This window comes from Podarcis bocagei (assembly GCF_964188305.1).
Source record: "Podarcis bocagei genome assembly, chromosome: Z".
NCBI classification, from domain to species: domain Eukaryota; kingdom Metazoa; phylum Chordata; class Lepidosauria; order Squamata; family Lacertidae; genus Podarcis; species Podarcis bocagei.
This window is the reverse complement of record NC_138140.1, coordinates 29,357,326-29,377,119: the sequence shown is the minus strand read 5'-3', so window position 1 is coordinate 29,377,119 and position 19,794 is coordinate 29,357,326. Positions and strand designations below refer to the sequence as shown.

The 19,794-nt window shown below is 43.1% G+C and overlaps 2 long non-coding RNA genes across 2 annotated transcripts in view; one reads left to right on the top strand and one right to left on the bottom strand.

Annotated features, from left to right (window-relative positions):
* Positions 1-19,794, bottom strand: part of LOC308579312 — a 205,456-nt gene that overhangs the window by 40,334 nt on the left and 145,328 nt on the right. The gene's annotated exons all lie outside the window — the stretch shown is intronic.
* Positions 875-17,503, top strand: LOC308579308. Its single transcript, XR_014004401.1, has 5 exons — positions 875-1,152; positions 1,318-1,470; positions 1,590-1,622; positions 15,118-15,210; positions 16,616-17,503. It is a non-coding gene; the product is annotated as an uncharacterized lncRNA (long non-coding RNA).

The following is a 19,794-nucleotide window of genomic DNA, read 5'->3' as shown; positions in this document are numbered from 1 at the left end:
GAGGCTTGTGCATGCCTGATGGTGTACTGTATGGTATTGTACTTTAGTGTGATTGTATTATCTCCCATGAGGAGATAAGAAGAGGGTCCTTCCTGGATCAGAACCTTAACCAAAGAAATATTACCACCTGAGCTAAAGGATAAGACAGCATTCTCAGTCCCACCACCCTTCCATGTGCAGCTGGCAGCTGGCTGGCAACTGAATATTCAATTCTGACAACAGCACAGCATCATCCAGTGCAGATGTGGGCAGCAGTCTAGTTTAGGGGGTGCATGACACACCTCTGAAACACATTATTCTAATCTCTGGCAAAGAGGAATGTGCTGGGAAATTAGGAAGGGGACTGCCACTGCTACTCCACCTGACCCCGGCATCATAGCCAGCCCTCAGAACATAAATCTATCTAGTCCAAAATCCCCATTTCTCCAGGTGACTAAGGCATGCTTCATACATATTTGAACTTTTAAATCTGTGATAGGGATTTATTATTATTATTATTATTATTATTATTATTATTATTATTATTACTCACCTTTGCAGTGAAAAGACCAGAGATAACAACATTACATGGTTTATAGGGTGGCCAGCAGCACAGGTTGCACACAATACTAGTCCTACTCAGAGTAGACTCATCAAAATTAACAGGCATGGCTAACTTAGGCCCATTAATTTCAATGGGTCTGAGTAAGACTTACTTGGACCCCCTTGCTTTTGAAATCCCACTGAGCTCAACTGAGTTCTCTTCAGAAAATGTGCATATGATTGCAAACTTAATGTGCAATCCTATGCATGATTACTCAGAAGAAATACACATCGCATTCAGTGAAGTTTGCTCTCCAGAAAGTAAGGAATGCACACTTACCTGGGAATAATCAGCACTGAACATGGCGGGGCTTACTTCTGTGTAAACATGCATAGGCTTGCACTGTCAAGCTGTCATCATCCATCTGTTAAGTTTGTTTTTAGCCCATATTCATGAGCTCTAGTTATAGCAGTGGTGTGTGTCTTTTGAGCACCTATGCAAATGAACCATATTTATCCCATCCCAGCTCTTCTCTATGCACTCACTCTAGCACATATAATAAGGATAATAAATACTTGAAGATGTCTATTTCTGCATTATTCATTCTGGCTCACTACAGTATCATCAAGGTATCAATGCTTGCACTTTTATCTCCCAATGTGACTGACAGCAATTTGATTTCTTTTGTTTCTGCTGTCCCCCCGCCCCACAAATATGCTTTTCCTTGCTGTTGTCAAATCCTTTTCATATCTACCACTTCACTCTTTCCTTTCCCTTTCTTTCTGTTATGTTAGCTTTAGTCCTTGGCTACAGTTAGACCATTCGTTAAGAAAAACTCATGAAGGAGAGGTATACCTGAAGAGGCGTCTTCACCCCCATCATTCAGCCCGGACACTGAGGTCCAGCTCCAAGGGCCTTTTGGCGGTTCCCGCACTGCAAGAAGAGAGGTTGCAGGGAACCAGGCAGAGGGCCTTCTTGGTAGTGGCACCTGCCCTGTGGAACGCCCTCCCATCAGATGTCAAGGAAATAAACAACTATCTGACTTTTAGAAGACATCTGAAGGCAGGGCCTTGCAGAGCCAGGCTGAGGCCCAGGCCAGGTAGATATGTGCCCCCCCTTTTTTTACCCTGGGGATAAATGCCTCCGCATTCGCCCCAGTGCATCCCCTGCGATTGTGAATATGTTGGCTGAGGCCCCCTTTGGAATCAGAGGCCCAAGCCAAGTGGCCCACATGCCCCCCCCCTCTATCTGGGCCTGTCTGAAGGCAGCCCTGTTTAGGGAAGTCTTTAATGTTTGGTGTTTTATTGTGTTTTTAATATTCTGTTGAGAGCCACCCAGAGTGGCTGGGGAAACCCAGCCAGATGGGTGGGGTATAAATAAATTGTTGTTGTTATATCAGTGGTGCACAATCATGGAACCTCCATAAGCAGAATTAGTCTATCTCTGAATACCAGTTGCAGTGCAGAGGCAACAGTGGGCAAGGATTAGTGACTTCACATCTTGCATATGTGATTCTTGGAAGCATCTGATTGTTGACAGCTGGAAAGAGAACATGTGACTTGATGGACCTTTTGATCTTATCCAGCACAGGCAACAACCAATTAATGTGCACCCAAAAGACACACAATTTCACACATGCACACAGTGCCGAACCCAGAAGTGACCGAAAACATCACAAAACAAGTCATTAAAAGGTTAGAATGGTGGCGGAATGGGAGCATGGCACACTTATATGCGCTCCACCAATGTGCGGGGGGGACGGGGGACAGAACTCTCGCACGAAATGAACATTGACTGTAAGGATCTTTTTGTGCAGCATAAGGCCACTAACTGTTTTCCTTCAGGAGAGCTATTTGAAGAAAGGTTAAGCATCCCCTTCCCCACTCCAAATTCCCAAATTTGGAAGTTGCTTTTTCCTAGGAAATGGGTTTGTCTGGCTCTTGAGTCTCTTAAGCCAATATTTTGAGTCCAGCTATTTTTTGGAAATCCATGGGCAGAGGGGTAAAAGGGATGGCGGGGGACATTCAGAGCATTTTACAAGATTGGATGAATGGCTTTTCCTTAGTTTATTGGATAAGGTGGCCTTTTTTGGGGGGGGAGTCTAGCTTTAGGCCCCATCTACACTATACATTTAAAGCAGTATCATACCACTTTAAACAGTCATGACTTTCTCCCAGAGAATCCTGGGAGCTTTAGTTTGTTAAGGGTTCTGGAAGTTCTTAGCTGGACCGTATTCATCTCACAGATCTACAATCTGCAGAGTGGTTTAACACTAGAAGATCATCTGAACCCTTATATATTTAGCTGATCACTATTCTTTGCAGGAGGGGGCCTCTAGCAGATCCCATCTCATCAGAACTTCCACTCTATATTATGTAGGAATTAGGCCTTTAGCATAGTGGTCCCTCCCCAGCACCAGAGTACAGTGCTGATAACACCAAGGTTGCAGGTTCAATACCTGTATGGGACAGCTGCATATTCCTGCCTTGCAGGGGGTTGGACTAGATGATCCTCAGGGTCCCTTCCAACTGTACATCTCCACTATTCTACAAATGCTAGATAGGTACTGCCCTTACTGTGTTTTTCGAGCTTATTTCTGTTTTCAACAAGTCTTAGTGGAGTTCTTTTTCTCAGTCTATATTGGAATTGGAATTGTTTTTACATATCAAATTGTTGCAATTGTTTTTATATATGAAATTGTTGTTTTTATTGTGAAATTGCTTTAAGATATTTTATGCAAATTCCTATAAAAACAAACAAACACATCCCTGGAGATATATATATATATATAATAATAATAATAATAAATTTTGTTCTCTTGATAATGTTGTAGCTTTAACATTTTATGTTGATTTTTAATAACCTCTATCCACCTTATGGATTTTTTTTTTAATGGAAGGATGTTTCAAATAGATAAATAAACGTTCCTATGCACACACAGAGGTGCAAATGGGCAATATGTGGCACATAAATCATGAAGCCTTATTCCATTAATGTATTATAGATGAAAAGAATGCAATATGAACTTCTGAAGTACAGCTTTCTCTTGTATGAACCTGCTGATTCCTTAAGATCTTCATCTAAGGCAGAATGAGAAACCTTTGGCCCTCCAGATGTTTCTAGACTACAAGCAAGCATGGCCAGTGACCAAGGATGAGGGCACTTACAGTTCAGCAACATATGGCAGGCCAAAGATTCTCCATCCAAGTTTTAAGTCTGGAAATCCTACTTTCAGGAAGCTAGGCAAGTGGCAATGGGAGTAGAAACTTTTCTGTGTAGGTGACCCACCCCACAGAAATGCCCCTCACCTACTTTCATTCACAATTACATCCTTACATCCTATTCAGCAGCAAGCCCCAGTGAGTTCTATGGGACTTATTCCCATTTCATGTATATGTGTGCACAGCTGCAATCTTTGATACTAAGTCAAAAGAATCTTGAGAATTCAGCAGGTATTTCTTTCTCTTCTTCTTTTTCCTACTATTATCTTACTGCTGTTGATATTTCTCTTCCAGGATTATGGTACTTGGATAGATTTTAGTTTGGTTTCATTTGAATAATATCATGAATGGTTTTATTTTGGGTTCCTAAGCTGCCTTGAGTGGGACGCGGGTGGCACTGTGGGTTAAACCACAGAGCCTAGGACTTGCTGATCAGAAGGTTGGCAGTTCGAATCCCCGCGATGGGGTGAGCTCCCGTTGCTCGGTCCCTGCTCCTGCCAACCTAGCAGTTCGAAAGCACGTCAAAGTGCAAGTAGATAAATAGGTACTGCTCTGGCGGGAAGGTAAACAGCATTTCCGTGCACTGCTCTGGTTCACCAGAAGCGGCTTTGTCATGCTGGCCACATGACCTGGAAGCTGTACACCGGCTCCCTCGGCCAATAAAGCGAGATGAGTGCCGCAACCCCAGAGTCGGTCCCTTTACCTTTAAGCTGCCTTGAAGGCTCAATAGAGGAGAGGACCTTACCCATCTGTGCAACTTCCACACACATTCACTCATAGGTTTGCTGAATCCCATTTCCACATGCTCTTTTTTAAAAAAAACAAAACCTTTCACATAAATTTGCATTTAAATAGGGGTTTTTAATTAAATAGTTATTTTTATCATTCATTTTCTCTCAAGATATTTTAAATTCATCATGCTACTTGGGAGTGGGAGTTGAAACCCTTTGTTAAGGGTGGGACTGAAACCGCTTTGAGGTTTTCCTTACCATATGAAATAAACGAAATACAATAAACCTGAAAGAGAACATTCAGGAAGTATGAAAGAATGGATCACTAAGCATTGCATCCCATGTCAGTCCTAGACTACATGCACACTGCAGTTTATTCTGCTTTCCTTTTATTTTGCACATTATATTTGAGTTTTCATACAGCGTAAAAGCCATTAGTGGAACGTAATGGATTACTGCGCAAGTTCAGTGCTCATTTGGTGGTATTTGATTCAAGGAAAAATCCATTTGCAAGCCTGGAATCTGCTTGCAAGCCTGGAAGTTTGTACAAGGCAGTGCACCAACTGAAGCCCCTCAGGTTTCTCCACAGATTGTGGAGCCTCATTCCCTGCTCTTCCATTGTCTCCTCTCTTCAACAGGTGATTCTGCAACCCATTAAAGATTCTGCAGCTGGTTTCCTTACAGAAAGTTGCTTGTGGAACCCCCCCCCACACACACACATCATCCACTCCAAATAACTCCAAATATCATCCCCATCGTCAGATCCATTGCTCAACTGGTGAGTCAATCCTGTGGTTGGTGGTGATGCTCCACAGGCAGATTTCCTAAAGGAATGTTGTTTGTGTGGCATTCCCACCCTGTCCCCAGGACTGTCTGAACAGTTAAGCAGTTGATGGGTCGTGGTAGTGGTGGTGATGCTCCACAAGTAGGTTTATTTTATTTTATTTTTATTTTTAGGAAAGCTATTTACAGAGCCTCACTCAGAACCTGCAGGATCACAGCTGCTATGGGGAGTGGGAAATGTGGGGGGAGAGATTCTCCTGGATCTCTCTGCTTATCAGCTGTTCAGCAGACTGGATCCTGATGTTTAATCTTCCTTTCACACTGCAGTACCTGCTGGTGTGAATGAATTTTTGTGCAACATGGAGGTATACAGGAACTTACAGCTGTAAGTTCTGATCCACACATTACTCTGGAGGTGCAGGTCAGCACAGCTTGGCAATCTTTGTATCAGAACCAGAACTGTGGGGTGTGTTGACCTCTTCAAATGAATACAATCCAATGTATCTAATGTGAACTTAAAGCAACAGAGCTATCTCTCAACAGGCAAAACGAATATTACAGAGTGATACAAACACTATCTTAAGTAATGGGTCTTGCAAAATATTTTCTGTATTTCTAAAAGCAAACATCCTCACAATAATTTTTTTGGGGGGGTGGGAGGTGTGTTTTTTTTTCAAAAGTCCCCTTTAAAAAACCTATCTGTCCATACAAATTGGTAAAGTTTGTGTTGAAGAATTCGGTCTTTCTCTCATCTGATTCACCACACAGGCTTGAGAGACCATAGATTTAGTAGCAGTATTTGAAGAATCTCAACATATGAACTCACCCAATGCCCAGAGGGATTTGTTTTTGAATGAACCAGATGCTCCCCTTCCTGTACTGTCAGAGACTATGAGCTTTGCAGGCCACTGTGCACAAAACTACACCAGATTCTGAATTGTTTTTAATTTTAGGAGGGCAGCTCTTATGGTTTTTTATACAGTGGTGCCCCGCAAGACGAAATTAATTCGTTCCGCAAGTTTTGTCGTCTAGCGAATTTTTCGTCTTGCGAATCACGAAATCCCATAGGAATGCATTGAAAATCAATTAATGCGTTCCTATGGTCAAAAAAAGTCCAAACAAAGCCAAATTCGGTACAGCAACAGTTTATTAACTGCTCTTTAAAGTCACACATACTGTAAAGAGCAGTTCAAAATTTGAAGGGAAAATAAATAACTTTACAGTGCTGCCCCGCAAGACGAAATTAATTCGTTCCGCAAGTTTTGTCGTCTAGCGAATTTTTCGTCTTGTGAATCACGAAATCCCATAGGAATGCATTGAAAATCAATTAATGCGTTCCTATGGTCAAAAAAAGTCCAAACAAAGCCAAATTCGGTACAGCAACAGTTTATTAACTGCTCTTTAAAGTCACACATACTGTAAAGAGCAGTTCAAAATTTGAAGGGAAAATAAATAACTTTACAGTGCTGCCCCGCAAGATGAAATTAATTCGTTCCGCAAGTTTTGTCGTCTAGCGAATTTTTCGTCTTGTGAATCACGAAATCCCATAGGAATGCATTGAAAATCAATTAATGCGTTCCTATGGTCAAAAAAAGTCCAAACAAAGCCAAATTTGGTACAACAACAGTTTATTAACTGCTCTTTAAAGTCACACATACTGTAAAGAGCAGTTCAAAAATTGAAGGGAAAATAAATTAACTTTATAAACATGACAGAAAAACATTTTAAAATCAACAAAGTGTACAGTACATTTTCTAAGACTCTGGGGGACCACTCGAAGAAGGCTCCTCTTCACTCTTTGCTTCTTGCTCAAGAACCTGTCCATAGTCTGCTGCTTCATCCGCCTTTTCAGCACCTCCCTGAAAGGCGACATGACCCTCGTATCAAAAATGTTCCCAACGTCATGTGCCACGTGCTTCTCAGGGTGGTGCTGCTCTGCAAAAGTCTGCACCTCCTTCCACTTCAGGCAAATGTCCCTCAGTTTTTCGGAGGACAGCCATTCCTCAGTTGCTTCCTCCTCTTCCAGTGAGGCCTGCTCCTGCGCAGCCTCTGCCTGCAGTTCGACCAGCTCCACGGTGGTCAGCTCGTCGTCGTGCTCCTCCACCAGCTCGCAGACGTCCTCCTCCGTGACCTCCAGGCCCATGGTCCTCCCCAAGGCAACAATGTCCTGCACCACTGTTGACTCTGGTGCATCAGAGTCACTTGGTGCCACACAGTCCGGCCACAGGCTGCGCCAAGCGCAATTCAAATTTCTCTGGCTGATCCCGTTCCAGGCCGTGGTGATCATCTTCAAGCAGGTGACGATGTCGAAGTGATCCTTCCAGAATTCCCGCAGGGTGATGGTGGTGCAGTCAGTCACCTCGAAGCATCGCCTGAAAAGCTCCTTGGTGTAGAGTTTTTTGAAATTGGCGATGACCTGCTGATCCATCGGCTGGAGCAGTGGCGTGGTGTTAGGCAGCAGGAACATGATGTTGATGAAGCTGAACTCCTCCAACAAGTCCACCTCAAGGCCTTTAGGATGGGCAGGAGCATTGTCCATCAGAAGCAAAGCCTTCAGCGGCAGGTCGTTGTCCAGCAGGTACTGCTTGACAGCAGGGCCAAAAGCAAGATTGACCCAGTCCACAAACAGCACACGTGTGACCCAAGCCTTGCTGTTGGATCGCCACATGACACTCAGCCGCTCCTTGTCGATCTTGTGTCTCTTGAAGGCCCGTGGGTTCTCCGAGTGGTACACCAGCAAGGGCTTGATCTTCAGGTCGCCGCTTGCGTTGGCACAGAAGAGCAGGGTCAGACGGTCCTTCATGGGCTTGTGGCCAGGCAACTTGGCCTCCTCCTGTGTGATGAAAGTCCTTTTGGGCATCCTCTTCCAAAACAGCCCGGTCTCGTCACAGTTGAAGACCTGCTGTGGAACGTAGCCCTCCGTCTGCACAACCTCCAGGAACTCCGCTGCAAAGTCTTCAGCCGCAGAAACATCAGAACTGGCAGCCTCTCCATGCCAGAAAAAAACACACAAGCTTCCAGATTCTTGCAAACCCCTCCCCAACTGTTCCCCCAGCCACCCAGCACACAGAAATTCAAATCCAGAATTTTTTTTGAAAAAACAGCAGAGTGCTCCAATGGTCACAAAAAATCATAAAAATGCAGAAAAAAACACACAAGCTTCCAGATTCTTGCAAACCCCTCCCCAACACCAAGTCCTTGAATTCCAAACACCCCAACCCAAAATCCAAAACCCCCCAAAAAAGTTTTAAAAACTTAACTTACCAAATGGCTGCAAAAGAAGTTCTGGAAAAGCTTCAAAAATCACCAAAGTCTTTAAAAACCTCAAAAAAGGCTACTATGTACACTGCGTTCTATGAGTTGCTCCTCGAAGTCAAGTCGCAACTGTATTAACAGTGTTAAGAAAAAGGAAACAAACTTGCAAGACGTTTTCGTCTTGCGAAGCAAGCCCATAGGGAAATTCGTCTTGCGAGGCAACTCGAAAACGGAAAAACCTTTCGTCTAGCGAGTTTTTTGTCTTGTGAGGCATTCGTCTTGCGAGGTACCACTGTAATCTTATGCTCCAGGAAATCTATTCTGCAAAGAAGTCCAGCAACAATTCACAAAAAATAGGTGTGTGTGTAAGTATGCCTATTCCTGTAGTGGAATGCCCTCCCATCAGATAAGGAAATAAACAACTATCTGACTTCTAGAAGACATCTGAAGGCAGCACTGTTTAGGGAAGTTTTTAATGTTTGAAGTTTTATTGTGCTTTTAATAATCTGTTGGGAGCCACTCAGAGTGGCTGGGGAAACCCAGCCAGATGGATGGGGTATAAATAAACTATTATTATTATTATATAGGGACACGGGTGGCGCTGTGGGTTAAACCACAGAGCCTAGGACTTGCCGATCAGAAGGTCAGCGGTTTGAATCCCCGTGACAGGGTGAGCTCCCGTTGCTTGGTCCCTGCTCCTGCCAACCTAACAGTTCAAAAGCACATCAAAGTGCAAGTAGATAAATAGGTACCGCTCTGGTGGGAAGGTAAACGGCGTTTCCGTGCGCTGCTCTGGTTTGCCAGAAGCGGCTTTGTCATGCTGGCCACATGACCTGGAAGCTGTCTGTGGACAAACCCCGGCTCCCTCGGCCAACAAAGCGAGATGAGCACCGCAACCCCAGAGTCGGTCACGACTGGACCTAATGGTCAGGGGTCCCTTTACCTTTTATTATTATTATTATTAGGCATAATGCACAACTACATCTTCAAATGTATTTGGTAATCAAGACATTACTGGACAACACATGTACGAAATTTTAGTTCTCTAAGTTATGGATGGGGAACCTCAGGCAAATGCAGCCCCCCAGATCCCTCTATCTGAACTCTCTCCAAGTCACTGGTCCTGCTTTGAACCCTGAGTGCCTTGCTGGAAAGTGCATTTAAACTCTAATAATGGTTCTTGCTTGCCTGCATGGAGGATGGATACATAAATGTTGCTCCATCCACTGTTGTGTACAACCCACTGACATGTGACTATCATGGGCAATTTCCACTCCTGTTTTTGTCAAACATCTCAGACATCTTTAGTTCTCTACTCTCTGATTCTTGGCTGACCACACATGTGGAGGGAACTGAGACAGTCCACGTGAGTGCAGCACAAAGCCGGCAGCTTCAGCCACTTATTGCAGAGAATGGATTGACTACCCCAGATGCTGACATTGGCACTTATTTATGGTCTATTATCCTGAGATGACAAAAGAGCTGAGGACGCAGCTTCCAGTCACTGCCTTTTAACTCACATCAGTACTGGATTTATGCCCTTGATTGTGAAGCTAAATCAGATATTGACATGAAGACTTCTCCCTCCAACCCCCAGGATATTAATGTCAAAAGGCTCTTATTGGGTCCATAACATAAGTGAAGTTAATTTTCAAAGGCAAAGAGGTAAAGATGCAAAACTGTGAGGCTAGAACGGCAATCAGAAAAGGTAACTAGCGATGCTTGATGCTTTTGTGCCAAAGTTGGGGGATGGGAAGAAGACCACCTTATCATGAGCAACTCCACTCCAATCTCTAATCTCTAAAACATGTTGCTCCCTTTTCCTGATTTTTGTTGCTACTCTTCTCCTGAGTTGCATAATAAACATTGTCATGACCTACAACCAGGGATGTAAAATGTTTTTTTGAATCAGCTTGCATTTAAAGGTGAACCCGCCTAAATCTCACTTTCTGAAACAATATGCGAACCAAAACAACTAACCTTCAAAATTCACACTCTTCCAAATTTTGCAATGCAGTTCTCCAGCCAAGTCATGTATACTAAAATGAATAAACTAGGGTGACAAGGGCATACAAATGCAAGTACAGTGGTATCTCTGGTTAAGAACTTAATTCGTTCCAGAGGTCTGTCTTTACCTGAAACTATTCTTAACCTGAGTACCACTTTAGCTAATGGGGCCTCCAGCTGCTGCTGCTGGGCTGCCACCGCACGATTTCTGTTCTTATCCTGAAGCAAAATTCTTAACCCGAGGTACTATCTCTGGGTTAGCGGAGTCTGTAACCTGAAGTGTATGTAACCTGAAGCATCTGTAACCGGAGGTACCACTGTATTAGGGAGAAGAACATACAAAAAAAAGGGCATTGTGTTAGGAAAAGCAGGATTGCAAGAATTTTGTATATTAGGTAAAATGGGTACATTTGGAGAAAATTGTGCTAAAATGTGGATAACTGAACATAAGATTGGCAATGCTGTTGGCAAGTTTTGCAATGCTGTTCTCCAGCCAAGTCACGTGTACTAAATTGCATAAACTAGGGTGATAAGGGCATACAAATGCAAGTATTAGGGAAAAGAACATACAAAAAAGGCATTGTGTTAAGGAAAGCAGGATTGCAAAAATTTTGTGTATTAGGCAAAATGGGTACATTTGGAGAAAATTGTGCTAAAATGTGGAGAACTGAACATAAGTGCTACCTCTCTCTGGGATAGGGTTCTGGCTGCCGGGAACCTCATTGTTGCATGTAATTGGGTGAAAATCGGATGACATGTTCCCTGGTAAGTCCCATGCATGTGCAGGGAAGTGGCAGAAATATTGTGCCTTTCCTTCATGCCTACCCATCTGACCTACCACACTGAATTGACTGCAAAAGCTGGGCCTATAACCGCAGGATTTCATATGTGTATGAACTACTGGAATCTTACATCCGTGAATGGACAGCTGATGATGTTGCAGATTGGGGAGGCATGTTGGGCAGATAGAGGGCAAGTGTGCATCACACTCCTACATGAGTGATTGGCAACACTTGTGACTTAATCAGCTGTCTATGTGGATATGGCAAGCTATGTGTCTGCATGTGGTTACAGGCTCTCAGTGGTGATTGGTGCTCCTTCTGGGCACATGCAGACTTCCTTTTGCACTGCACTTTCCAGGCACATGTTTGTGCTCTAAAGCTCTGTGTTCAAGCAATGCTTTTTTCTTTGTCTCAGTGCTTTCCTCAGCAAAACCCATGTCTTACTGCTGAATCAGAGCAAATGGCAATCAGAGGTAAAATGTGGGTTTTCCCAGGGAAAGCACCAGTACAAAAAACAACAACCACTCAGACATGGAGCTTTAAATTTCAGCCCTGTGCCTGGAAACACAACAAAAAAGAAGTCTATGAGCCTAAGACAGGTACGGCAGAAATCAGGGAGCCAAGTGGTAGGTGGAGCTAGAATCAGTGCTATTTTTCTAGAAAAAGAGGTGCCGGAACTCACCATGAACACATCCCTTGATCTCTGAGAATAGCAACGGCGCCCACCTAAGCCTTAGCTGGAGTCAGTGATAGCCAGAGGTGGAGCCAGTGACAGAGTTAACTAATTCTGGTTTTGTTTCCATCCTACTTCCTCCTGAGTTCTATAAGGGCTAAACTGAGACTTTAAGGAGCAGGAAGCTGAGAGCCAGGAACACACACTGGACTAGTGGTAAGTAAGAACGCAGGCAGGTAGGGGCTGTCTTAAGGCAGGGACGAAAGTAGGCTTTATTTCACCTGGGCCAAATACCCAGTTTGGCATATCCCCACACACGTGCATTTGCATGCACACACACAGGCTGGGAGCCTCAATGGTGCTTCTCCGGAGGCAGGGCCAGATTTAGGTTTGATGAGTCCCTAAGCTACTGAAGGTAATGGGGCCCTTTATATAGCAGGCGGGCCCATTACTTACATCACAGGAGCCTACTCAGCACAAAGCACTGTTGCTGTATGTAGGTTTTATTTTATTTGTTTTTTACCTTATATTTTGGAAATGTACATTCAGTTGTTGTTTTTCCTTTAATTTTTTGCCCCCCCCCCCAAGAGAGTGGGGCCCTAAGCTATAGCTTGTTAAGCTTATATGTAAATCCGGCACTGTCTGGAGGCTTCACCCAGGGCAAAAAACCAGCCACCACCCCCATCTCTGTAGCTACAGCACTGCTCAAGGAAAACTGAGATTGGTGGGGCAGTAACCCACCCGTCCAAATTGAACAGCCTCCACTGCACACTCAACCATTGCATAAAGAATATTCAAGGTGGTTAATAATTAAAAAAATCCATAATGGAAAATAACTTGTCCTCACAATGTATTAAGCAAAAACATAATAAAAATCTGATAAGAGATGATTAAAAGGTTTTTTTAAGCAGGCTTTTAAAAACATAATTAAATTAAAATGCAGATTAAAACACAGGGCAGAAGAAAAGAACAGTAGGCTAAATACCTATGTAAATTAAAAAGGAGGATGCCTGCTGGCAACATCCATGGACAGGGAGAGAAACCTCCTTCATGGAGAGTTCCAAAGCCTTCTTCAGCTTGCAGAGAATAAATAGGGAGATTTATGAAAGCTTTGGAGATGATGTTGATGATAATGATGACTTTGCAACTCAGCAAACAGCAATGAACCATGTAGTTCATGGGCAGGGGAACTGTGGTCCTGGACTGCAGCCCCATTATCCCTGACAATAGACCATGCTTGCTAGGGCAGTTGGGAACTATAGTTCAGCATCATCTGGTGGACCCCAAGGACTCCATGCCTGATACAGTACACCAGACCCAGACAGCCCACCAATAAAATCCTCTTAATTTTACTACACAGGTTTCCATCTAAGGTATTTCCTTCTTTGCACAACAAAAACATAGCATAAGTTCCTCATCTTTTCCCATTAGCTTTTAATATATCTCACTGCAATGGCGTCTGCGTTCCCCACCCTGTTGATTTCATTTGAATAGCAAGGCAAATGAAACACATTCCTATTTGGAGTGGCTCAGAATGATGCCTCCTTTTCTATAAATTCACGAAGAAAATGATTATCATTTGTTGCCTGATGGCTTGCAAATGAAACAAAAATAATAACGCTTAGCAAAATCCATTAGAATACTTTCAGCATGAGTCATACTGCCCTTGAAGGTGCAGCTTAAAAAAGCAGAGAAATAGATTTGACACCACTTGGACTTGAAGCTCGGACATGCTGCATTAAACTGTTCAAAATTAATTTAATCTGAGCATGGAGAATAATAGCCTCTCAGTTCAAGACTTCAGATAGCAGCAATTTGCACCTGAAAGTACTTCCAAAGGGAAAGAATAAATGAAGGACGACTCTCCAAAACTGAGTGAGCAAATGTATTCAACTCAATAAAAGCCACTTGATCACCCTGTAAAAAGATCAGCCGCCGAAGCATCTTTGGAGGGTTGGGTGGCTGTGTGACGGTGCATGAGCTGGGAAATTTTCTCCTTCAAAGTCTGAATCATTCCTGAGGTGCATATATAACAGATCATTCAGGGAGTTTCTTTGAATATACCCTTTCAAAACCAGCCTTTCCAACAGGTAGAGTGATATGGCTTCCTGTAACCACCTAATTTGGGATTTCATAAATTGGAAGCAAAATCACTGCATTTTTACTGCCAGGCGAGGGAGAGGCACTTGTGCGCTTTTCTGGACCTGACCATCCTTGAGGTGCCATGCAGTTTGACTTGGGAGGAGGGTACTATCTGTTGGGGCCAGCTCTAACAACAGGCAGAGTGAGTCAGCCATCTTAGGCAACTGATAGGCGGTGTCAATAAAATTCAATTTGTTGTTGTAATTTTACTTCCTGGGGGAAGAATATTTTTGTTTCCTCACCATCACCACCACCCCATCTCAGATGTCAGAACAACTTGTGTCAGAGGCCTACTGTACTATGTTGATGGACTTAGACAGGTGGGTAGAGAGTGGGATGCCATTTGCTATTGCACCTCAGGGACCAAAATGACTTTGGCTACCACTGCACACTCAGAAGCAGGGATGATGTGGGGCCTGACTTAACTGTGAGTCTAGCCACAGGCAAAGCTCCTATGGGGTGTGGAGAGGGCACTCCCCCAGGACAATTAGTTACAGATGGGCTTGCTGTTAGGGAAGAGGCTGGATCAACTGGGGTGTCGTTGGGCATGTGAGTTAACTTGGCTTCTGAACGAGAGTTGGAATGCTGATAAGCTGCATCTGTGGTGAAAGCATGAGTGTGACTCATGTGGTGAAAGCATGAGTATTTCATGATTTAGAAATTGGTACTTGAGTTTTGATTTTTCTCTTCCTTCCTTGTCCCCTTTCCCTTGTGTGCCATATTTTTTAGATTGTATGTCTTCAGGTGGGGGCTGTCTTGTTTTGATCATTATATAAGCTGCTCTGGGAGCCTTTTTGGCTGAAGAGGGGGTTACAAATGCTCCGGATAAATAAATATTTGCCTAGGCTTTTGAGTGACCACTAAAAAGATATGTTGACACATTGCTTGTATTGCTATGCTGCATTTAATTTCAGTTTAAAAAAAAAATATTTATATTTTCATTAATTTTCAGTAAAACACTGTTACAAATAGTTTCATTTCTCATGTTTTAAATCTCTAGAACCTGATGAGCTGTACTCAAGGGTACTAAAGGAGCTAGCAGGTGTAATCTCAGAGCCTCTGTCTACCATCTTTCAGAATTCTTGGAGAACAGGTGAGGTCCCTGCAAACCGAAGGTGGGCAAATGTTGTCCCCAGCTTCAACAAGGGGAACAAAGCAGACCCAGGTCTGCTGGACCAGTCTGCTTGACCTCAATACTAGGAAGGGCCCTGAATCAGATAATCAGTCTGCAAGCACTTAGAAAAGGATGCTGCGATTACTCAGACTCAGCATGGGTTTCTCAAAAACTTTTTTCTTTTATAGAGTTACAAACTTGGTGGATTAGGGGATTGCTGTGGATGTAAAGTAACTTGATTTCTGTTAGGCTTTTGACAAAATCCCCCTTGTTATTCTTTCAGAGAAGCTGACAAAGTGTGGGCTGGATGAGACAAGTGTTAGGTGGATTTGTTGCTGGGTTGACTCACTGAACCCAAAGAGTGCTCACTAATGGTTCCTCATCATCAGTGGGATGCCAAAGAATGCCATTGTTGTTCAATGTCTTAATAAACAAGCTGGATGAAGGAACTTTAGTGGATGATCACCCAATTTGCAGATGGCACCAAGCTGTGAGGGGTAGCTAATACACAGAAGACAGAATTGAGATTCAAAATAACCTTAACAGATTGCGAACTGGGCCCAAACTAACAAAATGAATTTCAATAGGGACAAAGGTAAGGTTAGTCAGGAATAGCCAGCTGCACAACTACAGTGGTACCTCAGGTTACATATGCTTCAGGTTACATACGCTTCAGGTTACAGACTCCGCTAACCCAGAAATAGTGCTTCAGGTTAAGAACTTTGCTTCAGGATGAGAACAGAAATTGTGCAGCGGCGGCACAGCGGCAGCAGGAGGCCCCATTAGCTAAAGTGGTGCTTCAGGTTAAGAACAGTTTCAGGTTAAGAATGGACCTCCGGAATGAATTAAGTACTTAACCCGAGGTACCACTGTATAAGATAGGAGACATCTGGTATGTAAATGGAATCTTAGTAGACTACAAGCTTAATATGAGTCAGTGGTGTGAAGAAGCAGCAAAAAAGGCTTATGCTATTCTAGGCAGCATCAATAGAAGTATAGCATCCCAATCAAGGAAAGTAATAGCATCATTCTACTCTGCCTTGGTCAGACAGCACATGGAGTACTGTGTCCAGTTCTGGGGACCACAATTTAAGAAGGATATTGACAAGCTAAGGTGTATGCAAAGGAGGTTTTACAAATATGGTCAAGGGTGCATTGTGGGGGGTGGTTACTTGGTGCACAGTTTTATGGAACACAGTATTTTTCTATAGAAAATAAAAAGAATGAGATTATGCAAATAAGCATTCACCAGCATTTTGATGAAATAGAATGATAAAAAGAGCTAACAGCAGTTCTTTCTCCCCTTTTTACCTATTCAATGTATATGCAGAATGTTGATATATAGTTTTGGTATATTAATTGTGAAGGCTTTTCTTCTGTTCAGAGATATTATGACTCTGTGCAAATGCACAGCAGAAGTTCCATCAAGTGGCAAAGGGCACATATCATATCCACATTAAAGTTTCATTTCTAGTCCCTCACTTGCCTTTTCCTTTTTGCAAATTTGCAAGAAGGAAATGCAAAAGGTCTTTTAAATTCTCAAACACCACATAATTTCTTCCGAATTGCCTGCCACTTGCTGTTTGTTCTATAATAATTCAAAGAAGACTGGTTATGCCAAGAGCCTAAGAAAAAGTGACTTTGGAACATATTAGAAAGTTAAAGGAAATTGAAAGCCTTCATGATGTTAAACTGCACAACACAGCTGGGGCTGAAGCACACTGTCAATTACAAGTACTTGTAAAAGTACAGAAAGATTTAAAAGAAGAAGAAGAAGTATGATTGTGGTATTTCCTGCTAGGTCCAATCTAGAAGCTATATCACTAACTCTGCTGGTTTCATTTTTGCTTATATCATAGCCATTTTCATAATGAAATATCAGGTTCACCAAAAGCATTGGGTGGGGGGAAGAGAGAAGCACCACACTTGTTGTGCCCCCCTCCCCACAACCTCCAAGTGCATAGATTCTGTATGTGCTCTTGGGGACCTTGAGAGGCAATCAGCTATGTTTTACTCAGAGTAGACAATTAAAAATAATAATTAATGTGACTAAGGCTGCATTCAGACATGTAGTTTAGTGTGTTACAGTGCTTTTCTTCTGGGGGTACTCAAGGGTTTGAGGGACCAGCACACAGAAGCAAGTGCTTCTGTCCCAATGTCTTATTGTTCCTTTTACACAGCAGCGTTTGTTGCTTTATGGAACTGTGGAACACCAGGTCACACCAAATTTTAAATGGCAGGAAAGAACCGTATGCTGGGATTCTGCCCCAAAATTAATCCACGTGAAATTAACAATGCTAAACTCCCATGCTCTTCTCAGTTAAAACAGTTTCCCCGCCCCTGGCAGCAAGCAGGATAGACATGGCAGGACAAGACAACACGATATGCAAACAGAACCATAAGGAAAGCAATGCCCTAGAGACTGTCACACCAGTCTCTACATCCTTGAACCAATGGGAGGGTGAATGACCCAGCAAATCCTACACTCAATCTCTGAACATCCAGAGGTGGGAGATATGCTAAGTCAAGACATGGAAGAAGTCATTGTTCACATACACCAACAATGTGGAGGTTGGGAGTGGGTGCAGTCAGTGAAGTCTAGCCCATTAGGGTGGGTAGGATGGTACGTCACAGTATAAGCCTGCCAATTTTCCAGCCCCCAACCATCTGCCCTCTTATGCTGGTTCAATGGACAGGTTCACCCCATTGATCACAGAACAGAATATGGGGCATGTTCTTCACAGATGTTTTTCCCCCACTGCACTGTTGCATGGAAAAACAGGACTTTATGTTTTCCCATAGACATGAATGGTAATAATTCTCTATGGTGTTCACTGCGGTGAGGACTTTATCTGCTTGATTTTCCTGGGTGGTTTGCAGTATAAAAACATAAAAAATACATATCATAGTAACAAACGAAAACAATACCCCACCCTAGTTTAAAAGGCCATGGATTGTTTAAGTAGCCAAAGGCCTAGGAGAAGAGGAATGTTTTGCCTAGTGCCTAAAGATATGTAATGAAGGTGCCAGGTGAGCCTTCCTGGGGACAGCATCTCACAAGCATGGAGCCACTGCAGAAAAGGCCCATTCTCATTTTTCTGTCCTCCAGATGACAAGGAAACATTCAGTTGCATAATAACAGGACCGAGCTCCTGACAGAACCTGAGACTATACATTTAGGCCTTTATAAGGTACTAAACTCACACACTGAAGTCCTGCATGCACTTCAGCTCACATTAAGGAGGATTTAAGCATCTGAGCCATATGCACAATGAACAGCCATAGGCTTTAAAATAAAAGCACTGTGTAGTTCTAAAATACTGCAGCATAACACTCCCTGTTCTATTCTGAAACGTGAAATTAGGAGCTACTTTTTTACAGGTTTGGAAACATTCTTCAGTCTTGGCTTTACCTTAAGTATTTATAGTTTAGAGAGGTAAAAATAGGTATGTTCCCACTGCTAGTCGTAACACCTTAATTCTGTTATACCATAAAATTTGATAGCCCTTGTACATTTAGAAACTAAATGCTGTAACACCAGTTGTCAGGGATTAAATGCTTTAAAGGGGTTTAGTCTAAACATCATAGCTCAGCCTTAAAAAGATAAGTGGGTGCAATTAACCCATTCAGTGACCTATGGCTCTAACATCTAAAAAAGGAATTCCCTCGTGGCTTCACGCAACCATCCCTCATTCTATTCAGGTTACAGTGGCTACATTAAAGCAAGCCGAGACCCAGAGTTCATCTAATGTATGGGTGCTCGAGTAGTTAATAATGCAGGTTGCTGTGGAGATTTATTTCTCCTTGTGGTAGCTGGTGGGGTGAGGTGTGTTTGGGGTGTGTGTGTGGAATTTGTACTCTCAGGGGTTCTGCAAAATCGCCACCACATTTATACTCACTGGGGAACAAGATCTTGTAACAAGTTATTCCATGGGCAGGGCTATTTCAAGAGGTCTGGTGTCCATGTTGTGAGTACCTTTCTTCCTGTAGTGACAACCACTGAACAGTTCAGTTTACGATTGTTTCTTAGGCTATTAACATGAATGCGCTCCAGCAGTTTCTTGTTGGATATAGTCTGAGGCATCACCCTGTACCCTGCCAGCCCCTCAAGTTCCTTCCCAGCACCTTCTGCCTTCTGTGCTTTGGTTCAATGTCGGACACATTGGCACTATACATTTAAAGCATTATCATGCCACTTCAAACTACATCCCTCAAGCAACCCCCAAAGAATCCTGGGAAGTGTAGTTTGTTCAGACTGCTGAGAGTTGTTAAGGTACCCCTGTTTCTCTTTCAGAGCTACCATTCCCAGATTTCCCTGGGAAGAGATACACACTGTTAAATGACTCTGTAAACCATAGTTCCGTGAGAGGAATATCTTAACAAGGCCCTCTTTTTGTCTCATGCTTTCACTTCCCGCTTGGTTACAAGAAACTCTGATGTCTCACTGTCCACAGCTGCATCTCTCCCTAGCTGTTTCTTACCTGCCTTATCAGGCCTCCCTGCATGGAGGAGAAATAACATGGTTTCTCTAGCTGCAGGCTTGTCTGTATGTTTGGACATACG